We start from the raw sequence: 14,815 nt of genomic DNA, 5'->3' as shown, positions 1-14,815 counted from the left end.
TCAGATGGACATTCAGAAAGTGTCCAAAGACGCTCGGTGTAGGATCTTCCCTGCAACACTTTCTGAAGTTGCGCAGGAATGGTTTTTTAAGTTCCCTCCTGCAAGCATAGTTTCTTGGGAAATGTTCGTAAGGGAGTTCTACAGACAGTTCTACGCAGGTCGTGTGCATCCGACCGAAGCGAACCAGTTGGTTGAAATTCTCCAACAGGATGGGGAGTCAGTGAAAGACTACATCCAGCATTTTATGCGAGCAGCAGCTGGAGCGAAGACGGTCGGGGACAAAGGCAAGATGATGGCCATAACTGTAGGAGTAAAATGTCGTTCTCCCCTCTGGAAGAGTCTCCGAAAGGAAGGGGTGAGAACTACCCAAGAATTTTTGGATCGAGCTGATCGCTATATCAAGCTTGAAGAAGCCATTGCCGATGATGGAAAGCCCTCAGGCAAGGATAAGAAGGCTTCCAAAACCGCCAAGGCCGCCAATGGGTTCAAACCTAATGGCAACGGCAAAGGCAACGGGAACGGCAACGGTAATGGCAAGAACGGTGGAAAACGGCCGTATAACGAGCCTTCCACCTCCGACAACAAACGAGCCAAGGGTAATCGTTATGAGCCTCGGTTCACTAACTACACTGCCCTCGTTGAGTCTCGGGGAGAGGTTTACCAGGCCACAAGTTCCAGTGTGCCTACAAGAAACCTGGACCCATTCGAAAGGACATTTCGAAAAGAGACACCACCAAGTTCTGTCGTTACCATAATGACTACGGACATGACACTAATGAATGCAACCAGTTAAAAGATGAGATCGAGTTCCTTATTAAACAAGGACACTTGAGAAGGTACGTACGGGCCTCGGGAAATTCCCAACGAGAAGCTCCGGGTAGCAACGAGCAAGCACCCACGCGCCAACGCTCGCCACCCTTGCAGCCTGCCCCCGTGGCTGGCACGTTATTAACCATCTGTGGAGGCCCGCACCTCGCGGGAACTAGCGGAAAGGCCAGGGAACGATACGCTCGAACCCTGTGCCACGACCAGGACTTCGAGATGATGAATGTGGAGGACCGCGCTCCTAAGAAGGCTCGGTCAGAGGAAGGTGAGATAACCTTCTCTGATGGCGATGCCCAGCATGTCAGTTTCCCGCATTCTGATCCGCTGGTCGTGGATGTCCAGATGGCTAACATGATGGTGAAAAGAGTGCTAGTCGATACAGGAAGTTCAGTGAATATCATGTATAAGTCTTCTCTGGAACGCATGAAACTGTCCGTTAAGGATTTGGAGCCTTGCAACCAAACGATATACGGCTTCTCTGGGGAAGGACTTGCCCCCACAGGATTAATTAAACTCCCAGTGATGACAAGTACAGCGCCTGCTACAAGGACATTACTCGCCACTTTTGTAGTGGTCGATTGTCCTTCGGCGTACAATGCCGTCATTGGAAGGCCTTTACTGGTTGATCTACGGGCCGTCATTTCTATGTGGCACTTGGCCATGATGTTCCCAACGGACGCAGGGGTAGGATGCATGTTGGGGAACCAAAGGGAAGCCAGAGAATGCTACAACGCCTCAATCACAAAGGCAAAGAAGGGCACTCCCTCTGATAGGTTGCAGATGGCGGTTGATACACCAGCCCAATCCGGTGATGAAGTCACCAAATAGGGTGTTGCCCAAAGGAGGATGGAGATCTGGATCCTCGCTTTGGGGATTTTGAAGAAATTGTTGGACCTGTCGAGGACCTAGAGGAGGTCCAACTCGACAATGAAGACCCGACCAGAATCATAAAGGTTGGGAAAAACTTAGAGCCTACCACGAAGCACGCACTGGTGGAATTCTTGCGAAAAAACCAGGAGGTTTTCGCCTGGTCGCATAAAGACATGGTTGGGATAGATCCTGCAGTAATCAGCCATGTCCTGAATATAGACAAGACCTTTCCTCCCGTGCAACAAAAGAGAAGGCTGCTCGATAAAGATAGATCGCGAGCCTTAAAAGAAGAAGTCGAAAGCCTAAAGGAGAATGGGTTCATCCGGGTGGCATTTTATCCGTCGTGGGTCTCTAATCCGGTGCTGGTCCCCAAGCCTAATGGCAAGTGGCGGACCTGTGTGGATTTTACAGACCTCAATAAAGCCTTCCCAAAGGACTGCTTTCCGCTCCCGAGGATCGACCAGCTGGTCGACGCTACTGCAGGACATGAGATCCTCTCATTCATGGATGCATATTCTGGCTACAACCAGATTAGCATGCATCCCCCTGATGAGGATCACACCAGCTTTCAGACCGATACGGGCTTGTACTATTACAAAGTAATGCCCTTTGGACTGAAAAACGCAGGTGCGACTTACCAACGTCTTGTCAACCACATGTTTAAGGAGCTAATCGGTGTAAACATGGAGGTATACATGGACGACATGTTGGTAAAGTCTAGGAAAGCAGAAGGACATGTGAGGGATTTACAAGAGTGCTTTGATGTGTTAAAGAAGTACCAGATGAAGTTGAATCCCCTCAAGTGTTCCTTTGGAGTCGGATCAGGGAAGTTTTTGGGGTTTATCGTAAATTCAAGAGGGATCGAGGCCAATCCCGACAAGATAAAAGCCCTGATCGACATGAAGTCGCCAGAGAAGATCAAAGATGTACAAAGTTTAATGGGGAGGATCGCAGCCCTAAGTAGATTCATTTCGAAATCAACAGACAAGTGCGTCCCATTCTTCAATCTACTTAGGGGGAATAAAAAGTTTGAGTGGACAGAAGACTGCGAGCAAGCATTCTAGGCTTTGAAAGCTCATATGGCACAACCTCCCATCTTGTCAAAGCTGATCGAAGGAGAGACTTTGTTTATTTATCTGGCAACTACCGAAGTTGCTGCTAGCGCGGTACTGTTACGGGAGGAAGAAGGCGTACAGAAAGCAGTCTATTATGTCAGCAAGAGGCTGATCGGCGCAGAATTAAGATATCCGCCAATTGAAAGGTTAGCATATTGCTTAATTCTAGCCTCTAGGAAGTTACGTCCTTACTTCCAAGCCCATCCTATCACAGTTCTAACTAACCAGCCCCTTTGGCAAGTCCTCCAAAAACCTGAGGCGACTGGGCGATTGTTAAAATGGGTAGTCGAACTAGGGCAGTTCGACATAACCTATTCACCGCGAGCAGCAGTAAAGGGACAAGTCTTGGCCGATCTTATTGTGGAGTTCACCGAACTCCCAGACAGTGAGCAGTGCGAACTGCCTGAAGCGCCCGTGCCTCAAGACAAAACTCCTTCGTGGAAGCTATTCACGGATGATTCATCCAACGAATCCCACGTTGGAGCGGGAGTGATATTGATAACGCCGGAAGGGCATCGATTTCACTGCGCCATCAAGTTCGACTTCACCGCATCAAATAATGAAGCAGAATATGAAGCACTCCTCGCTGGATTGAGAATGGCAAAGGATATGAGCATAAAGACGCTTGATATCTACAGTGATTCACAGCTGGTGGTGAATCAGGTCCAAGGAGAATATCAAGGGAGAGGTTTGAAAATGGTGGCCTACTTGAATAAAACAAAGGACCTGCTAGCCCAGTTCACGAAGTACACCCTCTAGCAAATCCCGCGGGATCAGAATTCAAATGCAGACGCCTTAGCCAAACTCGCAAGCGCGAAGGATGCTGACACTTTGAACATTGTGCCAGTAGAAAGACTGAGTAAGCCGAGCATACAAGCAGCTAAGTCCAGTATGGAGATTCGGATGGACGATACATGGATGGCGCCTTACTTGGAGTATCTGACAAATGGTTCGCTACCAACAGATAGAAACAAAGCCAGAAATCTACAAAGACGAGCTGCTAGATACATACTGGTCGATGGCATTATGTACCGAAGAGGATATTCGATGCCATTACTCAGGTGCGTTACACCAGAAAAAGCTAAGGAACTCATGAAAGAGGTGCATGAAGGCTTCTGCGGGGATCACGCTGGGGGGCAGAGTTTGGCAAAAAAGATTCTAAGGCAGGGCTACTTCTGGCCAACGATGAACGAGGATTCGATGGAGTTTGTACGAAAATGTGACAAATGTCAACGGTACTCCAAGATTCCACGAGCAGCTCCAAATGAATTGAAACAAATGCAGAGTCCGTGGCCTTTTGCAGTACGGGGGATAGATTTGATTGGATCCCTACCTACAGGGAAAGGCGGAGTAAAATACGCAGTTGTGGCAGCTGATTACTTCACCAAATGGGCCAAAGCTGAACCACTCGCAACCATCACGACCAAGAAAGTTCTCGACTTTGTCATCAAGAACATTGTCTGTCGGTATGGTTTGCCCAGAAAGATAGTTTCAGACAATGGGACCCAGTTTGACAGCAATTTATTCACCGATTTCAGCGAAAGACATGGATTTATTAAAAGCTTTTCTTCAGTCGCACACCCCCAGGCGAATGGGCAAGTCGAAGCCGTTGTAATGCCCCAAATTTCCTAATAAGGTTTAGGACCTTGATTAGGAGGCCGGGAGGGCCATAATTGGTTTATTATAGTATTTAATGATTATATGCATGTTTACGTGAATGATATTATTATATGATGGTGGATGCATGCATATGGGCTCATATGTTAATTATGAGGGTATTTTGGTAATTTGGCCACTGTGGGCGTAATTGTGTATTTTGGGTGCATGACTGTGATTAATTAATATAGCCACACTATAAGGTGGATTGGTTCGAGCTTATCGACATGAGCGATCATGAGATGTAAGTGTTCGGTCTAGTCATAACAGGTTTAAGTTCAGGGCTCGGGGTGAGTCTCGGGGTGAATTTAATGATTAGAGCATTACCGGGAATTAAAGGGTAATGGGATATGATTTATTGGTATTTGGGAATATTGAGAATAGCGGGAATTGGAGAGCGTTAATTATAATTAACGAGATAGGCAGGAAATGACGATTTTACCCTTGGAAGCCTTTAAAGGGGTTTATTTGGCTTAGGGGCATTATGGTCTTTTGACCCTAAGGATATATATGACATGAAGGCTGTAGAAAATACAGAGTTAAAACAGAGCCTATCCTCTCTTTCTCCCTTCCTTCCCGTGCAAGTCCTCCTTCACCCTCTTCTTTAGGTTTTGAGAGCCTATCTTGAGGAAGCAAGCTAGGGAGTCAAGATTGGGGAGGTTTAGCTTGAGTTTAGCCATTGGGAAGGATTCAAATCGTGTTTGGGGTAAGTTTCTACCATTAATTTCTGGTTCATACCCTATTTTGAGTTTTAGCTTTTGACTTGTGAATCACTTGTAGAAAGTTTGAATTTATGGAGGTTTGGGTGATGTTTACTTTGGGTTTTAATGAGGGTGAGTTGTAGAGGATTTTTGGTGGTTGAATTGGGTGTTAGGTTGAGGTTTGGGACAAGTTTGAAGGGCTGGTTTCAAGGGAAAAACGCAGGGGAAAGTCTAGTGTGCGTGCTGAGTTTTCTGGACAAAATTGGGTATTGAGCCGCGGCATGGCTGTGGTGCGCCGCGGCTCAAGGCGTCTGGCTGGGAGGGTGGTCTCTGTCTGGGAGGCGCGCCGCGGCGCAGCAGGGGAGGGCCGTGGCCCTTAAGGCCATTTTGACCAAAAACATGTTTTTAGCTTGGGGATTCAAGCCATAGGCCTCGGGGTTGAACCTAGTACCCGGTTAAGTGGGGATTGGTGTTCCGGAGGCTAGATATTGATTGGGGAACTTATGTTGATCATTTTTATTGATGATACCTTATATTTGGTTATGACTAGGTGACCGCTAAAGGACTAAAAGTTGATCGTTCTCAAGGGTCGTTCTTTTAATCGTTCTAGCTCTACTTTGAGGTAAGAAAACTGCACCCTGTGTATATGAGACATGCATGGTTATTATGATGCATGTTGGTTGATTAATGAGTAAGACATGCGTGGTTATTATTGATGCATGTCGGTTGATTATTATGTATGACATGCATGGTTATTATGATGCATGTTGGTTGATTAATGAGTATGGCATGCGTGGTTATTATTGATGCATGTCGGTTGATTATTATGTATGACATGCATGGCTATTCTTGATGCATGTTGGTTGACTATTAAACGTGACATGCATGGCTGTTATTGGTGCATGTTAGATTGCTGAATATATTGCATATGATGCATGAGAAACATGTGATTAGGACATGCTTTGTATACTGGGTATGATATCGTTCAGAGCTTGAGCCTCTGTGTTTATGCATGGTCCTAGTTGTACTAATACATGTTTAGTAAGCATGCTGAGTAACTTGTTTATGGATATGGAACTTGTGATATATGATTGGCGGCATGACTTACTTGTGTATGACACTGACTAGTCAGGGACCGACTCTAAAGTCGAGAATCACGCATTGAATGGCTCTATGGCATTAATGCTAGACCGACCCTAGGGTCGAAGAACTTATAAGCGCTTGCCTGGTCTACGACCAGATGACTATAGCCAAGGTATATGACCCCGGTGACCGTTTGTCACATGGCTAAGGGACGTTGTCCATAGTTTCGACTCTAGAGTCGTGAGGAAGGTTATGTTGGTGACTAATCACCTTGCACCTGTCCTAATCAAACTTAAGAAAGAATCACTTATCAGTTAAGCCCTGGTGACCCTATCGTCACATGGCTAGAAGGAGCGATGCTCATTATTGTGACTTTTGGCTATTGTCACCTATTTGCTTGGACTGACAGTCCCGAATGGTTATTATGATCGTTGTTGATATTATATCATGCTCTTTTGTGTTTTCATGCTGGGCTTTGGCTCACGGGTGCTACGTGGTGCAGGTAAAGGCAAGAGGAAGCTGGACCATCCTTGAGTTGGAGAGCTTAGGTGATGACGTGTACATATGCAGCTGCTCGTCTGCCACGGCCGAGGTTTAAAGTGGAACTAGGGTTGAACCCTGTTTTGCCGCTTAGAACGGCTTGTTGTAAATATTTTCTGTAATAAACTCTGAAATTATATTTTCGAGATCCCAATGTATATATTAAACGTTCTAGTGAAACGTTACATCTTAACCAAGGTTTTAATCCCTAAACCGCTAATCATACTTAGTTCACGATTTTGGCCAAATGACTCGGTTAGCGAGTTTAGCACTGTTTACAAGGCACACCGTAACGGTCCCTGGAGTTTGGGGCGTTACAGACGTAAATAAAACTCTTAAAGACACCCTGAAGAAAAGACTTGAGGAAGCTAAAGGAGCGTGGCCAGAGCAGTTGCCTGAAGTCCTCTGGTCGTATAGAACGTCTCACCGAACAGCGACAGGACATACTCCATTTTCCTTAGCCTATGGGTATGAGGCTATGTTGCTTGTTGAGTTAGATCCCCCCTCACATCGGCGTTTGACGTACGACCAGGAACAGAACAGCCAGCTAATGATGGAGTCCCTTGACTCAATCGATGAGATACGAGAGAAATCTCAACTCCGAGTTGCTGCATACTAGCAAAAAGTCGCCCGGTACTTTAACTCCAAAGTTAAAGAAAGAAAATTCAACGTCGGTGACTTGGTGTTACGATGAGTTTTCTTAAATACCCGCGACCCTACTGCTGGAGTACTCAGACCCAATTGGGAAGGATCTTACCAGATTGAAGAAGTCCTTCATCCAGGCACCTACAAACTTGCACGCTTAAACGGAAATCTCATTCCACGCTATTGGAATGGAGAACACCTGCGCAAGTATTATCAATGAACAGTCCTTTTTAAAGGACTGGCTTGTATTAAATTTCAATTTTTACAAGTTTTGCAAAGAGGGTTAGCCACGTTGTATGGCTAACTGCTCGTATATGTAAAGTTCTATTATAGAATCACTCGTAAAGACATGTTTAGTCCATTTTTAATACGAGATTATAAGGGACTGTGCGCAGCCAGTCATTCTTGCCAACCATTGTGAATTTACATTTACAAGTATTTGTTCATTACGTGTGTTGTTTTGCTGTATTACAAGTATCATTTTTCACACGAACAGGAATGTTCGAACAGGCCATGGTCAGGGCAAGTGACCAAGGACCTAAAGCTCCTCGATCACTTGGGGGGCATATAAGGCACATCGATAGCAAAGCATACTCGCAATGTATGTAAACACATTAACAAAATGAGTGAAAGCATGCTGCAGTACTTAGAGTATTTTTCAAAATTTATGTTTTGTTAAATCATGCCAAAGTACTATGCTAAGTTCGGTCATACAGACAAATGTTATAATAAATAAAAATATTATAGCATCAAGATTTAAGCTTTTACACCGCAAGCATCGCTGCTTGGATGTAATTGTTCAAGTAAAAGAAAAGATTTACTGCTCATGCAGCAAAGTTTAAAACGAAAATATATTGTCTTTACATCACGACACGTGGGTCGTGTAGCCAAAAAGAAAGAAAAAATAAGGAAAAAGTTTAGGAGGCATTTGGGGCTGGAGGGTCCTGAGCAGCATCATGGTTGGTCGTGTCCTCAACAACTTCTTCTTCTTCTACAGCAACAATGCTTGGAGAGGCGGGGATCCTCGCTCTTGCCTCCTCTTCGGCCAGTTGGGCGATGCAGCAAGCCAACTCGGCAGTCCTGACGTCTTCAGAAAGATAGCTGAAGTCGGCACCCTGATTATGTTTCCAGAAGTTGTAGAAACATCGGAGCGTCGTCCTCTTGTACCTCTCCAGATTTTTGAAGTTGTCGAGTTCCAACTGCACGACTTTGCCTTCGAGAGTAGCAATGGCCTCATCCTTGGGCTTGAGCATCTCTTCCAGCCTTTTGATTTCGCGAAGATGGGTTACGCTGGAATCTCGATACTGCTGTCGCGACTTTATTGCAGCTTCCTTTGCAGCTTCAGCCTCTGACAGCTTAGTCACCGCAGCATCCCTCTCTCGAGCCATTGCCTCCAACTCCTTGGCATGCCTAGCCTCTGCAGCCAAAAGCTCCTCAGCTGCCTTCACCTGATGCCTCTGAGTGGCCTTTGCCTTAGCCTGCTCGATGGAAGCCTAGGCACGGGTACGAGTAGTGATAGCAGACAGCAAGGCCTGTGAATAAAGGAAAAAGTTAGAGCCTGCCGTGAAGAATAAAAGACTAAGGCTTAAGAAATGAAAAGTACTCACACTGGAGATTTCGTTCAGGGTCCTATTCAGAATCTGGTCAACCCCCATGTTTTCAGCCTCGACCATTGCATCCTTGACACGGTCACTTTTACCGATGCGTTCAAGACGATCCTTGGCTGATCGAAGGGCACGGCTCATGAGTTTGGCCCTGAGAGCTTCTTCACGAGTAATTTCCTCTCTGGCGGGTGCAGCCGGAGGATTTGGCGGGGCAAGAGGGGTATGCTTCTCAGTAGGAGCTGGTGGATGGATAGAAGTTTGCCCAGTTGGTACGTCCTTGGGAAGGTCTTCTGTTCGACCCTTCTTGGATGGAGGACCTCAGCTGGATTCACCAGTTCTCCTCTTGGACCTCCGTTGGAGTTGAGGAACTTCCTCTTCCTCCTCAGCCTGATACATGTCAAAGATGTTGGGAGTGGCCATGTCTGCATGAAAGTAAACACAGGAAAATGATAAGACAAGAGGCAGATGAAAAGTTATTATAGAACAGAAAAGAGGTAACAAAGTGAATACCCGAGCTACAACTACTGGTCGCTACACTATTGACTCTATTAGTCATATACTCATTATCTGGCATGACGAAGTCTGGCCCTAGGTTTGGAGCATATGTAAAGTTACCCACCCCGTCAAACATATGACAAGGAATTGGAAAACCATTTAAAAGCGAAATAACTTTACCGTTATCATCAGAGGATTCTCCCAAGTCCACAATAGGCTCTTTGGCCTTTTGTTTCCCCTTGCCTTGGGGAGCAGAAGGTCTTTCTGCGGAAGGATTGCCCGTGGACTCCCTGATTGTAACCCCCGTTGGCCTCCTCCTCCGAGGTGACACAGGGGGTTGCTGCTCAGGAACCCCCTCGGCAGTGGTTTCGTCCACCACGGACCCTCTAGTTTCATGGCGAGGAGCCAGGAGGCTAGACAGCCTCAAGTTTTCTTCAGTCACCAGGGTCTTGACGCTTTTTGCTGTGTCGGACATCCTGGCCAAAGTATTGGACCTCAACACCATGTCTGGTGTTGGGGTCGGACGTAACCAGGGGCCTGAAAAATAGATTACAGTTTAAGAAAAATGAAGGGAACACCTTGAAGAAAAGTATCGACCAGTCGAAGACAAGCACTTACCTACTCGAGTGAAGGACAGGTTGTTGCTGGTTATATCCGGGGTAAGGAAGTACTCCTTACTATACTGCCCCACATTAGAGATGTGTGTAGTGTCACTCAGGAATGTTCGGTTGGTCTCCTGGTGACAAAAATGGAAGAAACCCGTTCCGTGCTGTTGCGGGTTAGACTTAAGGTCAAAAAGATAGTTGACCTCATGGGGCGAAGGTTCTGGCCATTTCTTAAGTTTATACAGGATATAGAGTGCGGCCAGCATTCTATATCCGTTTGGAGTTATTTGGAAGGGGGCGACACCGAAATAATTGGCCACCCCCTCAAAAAAGGGATGAAGAGGGAGATAAGCTCTCGCCTCAATGTGATACCGGGACCAGGCGCTGTTTGCACCTCCGGGAAGGTTAGCCCTCTGGTCTGCGGCAGGACGTATAATGGAAACCCCTGTGAGAGGGAATTTCCTGAAGCAGTTAGCAACCATCCGAAGGGTCACTGAACTGGCCGGGGAAGTATACCACTCGACATCAGGCAGATTCTGATGGCGAGGGCGGGCCCTAGTTTGGATATTAGGGTCAGGAACAAGATTTTCTCGACCACTGGTCGAGGGAGCCCTAGCCTGCGAATCTGGCTGGGCAGGAGAATTTGGGCTGCTTTTGGACTCAGGTCTTTTCTTGCCTGAAGACTTGGAACGGGCCATTGGAGGAAAAGGATGGAGTCTGGAAGAGGATCGCGAAAAAGGGATCTCGTGGACACGGTCAGCCGGTTGTTCTTCTCCCTTGAGCAGTTAGGCGAGAATGTCGTCATCAATAGGCCTTTCACCTCCCCACAAATCTGGCATTAAAGTCTGCATACAGAAGAATGGGGAGGTGAGGATAGGAAAACTTTTAAAAGCTTTTTAGAATAACGCTGGTCGAGTATAAAAGTTAAGCTTTTATACAACAGCATTCTAACAAAAAGCTAAATTTTTCTACACGAACAGTTTGAAAAACGGATCAAACGGTGAAAGTAAAAAGTTTTCTGAAAAAGCTTTCTCAACTCCCCTTAGGATGGGAAAAACTTATTTTTTCAGCTAGCTTAAAGATCGAATTTTTACTTCGATTTTACGTCCTAAAAAGCATGATCCAGGATTTTAAACTAACTCGTAACTCTATTTTGCCTACAAAATATTCTGCCTACAGGCATCTCAAACCAGAAACAGATAAACTCAAACAGTCCACATTCAGAAGCATGCACCACGAAAAATTAGAAGCATTGTAATTCGAAAACTTACCAAGAAAGTGACCGTGGAGGTAGAAAAAAGGGTCTTCGGAGATCAAGGGGATCTCGGACGGGGTCCTGAAAGTACAGAGGGAATGGTCTTCGGGAACGTTAAGAGCTCTGGATTTTAGGTTTTCTTGTGAAGACGATGGCGTGAGTAAAAAGAAAATAAAGACTTCGAATGTCTTATATAAGTTTGTCTGTGGCATTAAAAAGATATAATCATCAGTTTCCCTTTTTTCAAAGTATAGGGTAGCGGGATGGCCGTCAAAATCTTTTCTGGGGAACCGAAAGGACATGATTAGACAGAAGTGGGTTACTTTTTTCAAGAACACGCGAAGGGTTCTGACACGTCAGGCGGGGTTACCGAAGAGTCGTTCGTTCAAAAGTTTATTTACTGCTCATGGTAAATAAACTTTGGGGGGCAAATGTTATCCAAAAAATTAGCGTTGGTGACATGGCGAGTGATTCCTGGACACGTGGCTGACACCTGGAAACGTTCTGCTAGAGTATCGACCAGAAGACACTTTAGAAGCAGTGCGAACCAGTCTTACCTGCGACCAGTCTGGTCGATAGCTCCGCATACAAGGCAACATTAATGGGAAGATCTTTGTAAAATCCCGAATGTATCTCACACAATCTCCTGAGTATCCGATTATTCAGGAAAGAATATCTGTAACAATTTTTTGTAATCCCCCTTGAGCCTATAAATAGCAAGAGATAGCTCAAGGGAGGGACTTTTGGCTTTTGAATCATTTGAGACTAGTAATTCTCCTAGTAACATTGTATTGTTCTTCAGAAGTTAGTCAAAATCATTGAACCCTAGTTCTTTGATCACCCTTCTGACTTGTATATCAATATCAATCAAAGTGGACGTAGGTCATTACCAGATCCAGGGGTCGAACCACTATAAAATACTGTGTCTTATTTACTTTTGTCATTACATACTTCTCATTACTTTCATTCATATCAAGCATATTCTGACTCCGTGTCAGTTGGCCAAATCGTGGGTCAACATGTTGCTCCAAGAATTTCATGCATCACCTATTGGTGGTCACGCAGGGGTCAATAGGACATTCTTACGGTTGGGAGCAAATTTCTTTTGGCATGGTATGCATAAGGATGTTCATCAATTCGTTTCAACTTGTCTAGTTTGCCACACAAATAAGTATTATCCGATAGCACCCTATGGTTTGCTTCAATCACTTGAAATTCTGGAAAAAGTTTGGGAAGATTTTGCGATGGACTTCATTGTGGAACTTCCTAATTCTCATGGTGTCACTAATATCCTGGTCGTGGTTGACAGGCTCACTAAATATGCTCACTTTGGAGCTTTACCAACTCACTATTCAGCCTCCAAAGTCACTGACCTCTTTTCCAATATGGTGATTCGACTTCATGGCATGCCGCACACTATCATTTCGGATAAGGACCCTATTTTCACTAGTGCTTTTTGGAAGAAATTGTTTGAATTAATGGGCACTACGTTGAAGATGAGTTTAGCTTATCACCCGCAAACAGATGATCAAACAGAAGTCACCAACTGTTACTTAGAGCAATACTTGCAAGCATTTACAGCCGAGAACCTAAAACAGTGGAGTAAATTTCTGACCTGGGCTGAATACCATTACAATACGAGCCATCATTCGGCCATCAACATGATGCAATTTCAGGAAGTATATGGATGGGCTCCTCCTTCGATTCCCTCATACACTCGAGGCACGACCACTATTCAAGCAGTAGAGGACGATCTCCTTACACGAGATGAAATTTTGCAATAGATGAAGCACAACCTGAAACAAGCTCAGCACTGCATGCGACAATAGGCTAACAAAAAAAGGAGGGATATGGAATTAGAGTTGGGCGATTTGGTTCTTGTAAAGTTATAACCTTACTGCTAGGCCACAGTTTCCCAACGCCTTAATTCCAAGCTTAGTCGTCGGTATTTTGGCCATTTTGAAATCATAGCTGAAGCTGGACCTGTCACATATACATTGAAGCTCCCACCAAACAGTCGTATACACCCAACTTTCCATGTCTCATTACTCAAACCATTCCATGGATCGAAGCCCATTAGTTGTTATCCCCTGCCAGAGTTGAGTCTAGCCAACAAGCCGGTCATGCTTCCTTTAGCCATTCTAGCTACTCGCATTCACAGGGACAACAACCAAGTTGTTCGGTAAGTGTTAGTCCAGTGGTCACTAAGCTCTCCGGAAGATGCCACTTGGGGAGACTTTGACACTTTCGTTAGAATGTACAACTTGCCCAACCTTGCGGACAAGGTTGTTTTCGTGGAAGGGAGTAGTGTTACGAAAGCCCAAACCACAAGCCTAATAGAGCTGGATTCTAAGGCCATCGAGGAACAAATGAGAAGCTGGGAAAGGGAACTGGTTCGAACAACTGAAGCTCCTCCAATAGGTGAAGAGGACAATGGAACCACTCGGACTGAAGAAGGGGAGACCAGCAATGCAACAGAGGTAGGACTAGTGTGTAGCAAGAGAGAGCACGTGAATCCGAGTTGGTTGAAGGATTATGTGATGGTTTTGGGACGTTGAGAGGAGTGTGAGAAATTGTAACTGAATTCTGTTAGCCATGGGTGTGTGCTACTGAATATAAATACTCTATTGTAATAATTTTGGGGTTATGTTGGAATTGAAAATTGCTTATTGCATTTTGGAGATTAGCTCTATCTCGAAGAGAGCATTTCTATCTTAACAGGAAGACAAGAAGGTAAGCCACCTAAATGGCCCCAAAAAATTTACAGGGCTGGATGATGCTTTCTTTTAAATGTGCAAATTCAATGCTATGAATATAGCTTTTTCTTGTAGTGAATAATAATACTAAGCATGACAGAGCATAGTAATTCAGAAAACTAATAGATTAAGAAAAAACTTGAACATAAATACTTTTGATTATGCAATATTATGAAACTTGAACATATATCAAATACATTATAGCATAACAAACCAAAAAATTCATAACAAAATTTGAGTTTCTAGTAAGGAAAAATTGATATTTTATATCACAATTACATTTCAATTATCAGTGAGAAACTAACAAAAATAAAAAATAAAATAAAAAAACTTACCATTCTTCATCTTCTCCGTTAACACAGAGAGAAACCGCCACAACCCCATCGCCAGAGCCACCACCCATGGCCCCTCTGTGAGACCGAGCCACCCACGACCCCTCCGCGAGACCAAAACACCCACGACCCTGAGCCCGTCATTTGTGTCATTTTCCCAACACCCCTGAGCCTCTATCATTTGCGTCATTTTCCCATAATCGTCCCCCGAGCCCCCACCGTTTTCCCAATACCCATGACCGCCCGTCGTTCGTGTTGTTCGTTTGGTTTCCAAAACCCCGCGCACCATTGAGTGAGTGAGTGAGAGAGGGAATGTGAGGGAGAGGGAGTTGA

The 14,815-nt window shown here is 45.1% G+C and overlaps 1 long non-coding RNA gene across 1 annotated transcript in view; it reads right to left on the bottom strand.

Annotated features, from left to right (window-relative positions):
• Positions 1-14,589, bottom strand: part of LOC133804244 (uncharacterized) — a 33,835-nt gene extending 19,246 nt beyond the window's left edge. Inside the window, exon 1 of the long non-coding RNA XR_009878383.1 lies at positions 14,486-14,589. This is a non-coding gene — a long non-coding RNA (uncharacterized LOC133804244). The remainder of the gene's footprint in view (positions 1-14,485) is intronic.
• Between the last annotated feature and the right edge of the window lie 226 nt (positions 14,590-14,815).

The sequence above is a fragment of the Humulus lupulus genome, chromosome X (genome assembly GCF_963169125.1).
Source record: "Humulus lupulus chromosome X, drHumLupu1.1, whole genome shotgun sequence".
Lineage (NCBI taxonomy): Eukaryota > Viridiplantae > Streptophyta > Magnoliopsida > Rosales > Cannabaceae > Humulus > Humulus lupulus.
This window is presented reverse-complemented; position numbering and strand designations above follow the sequence as displayed.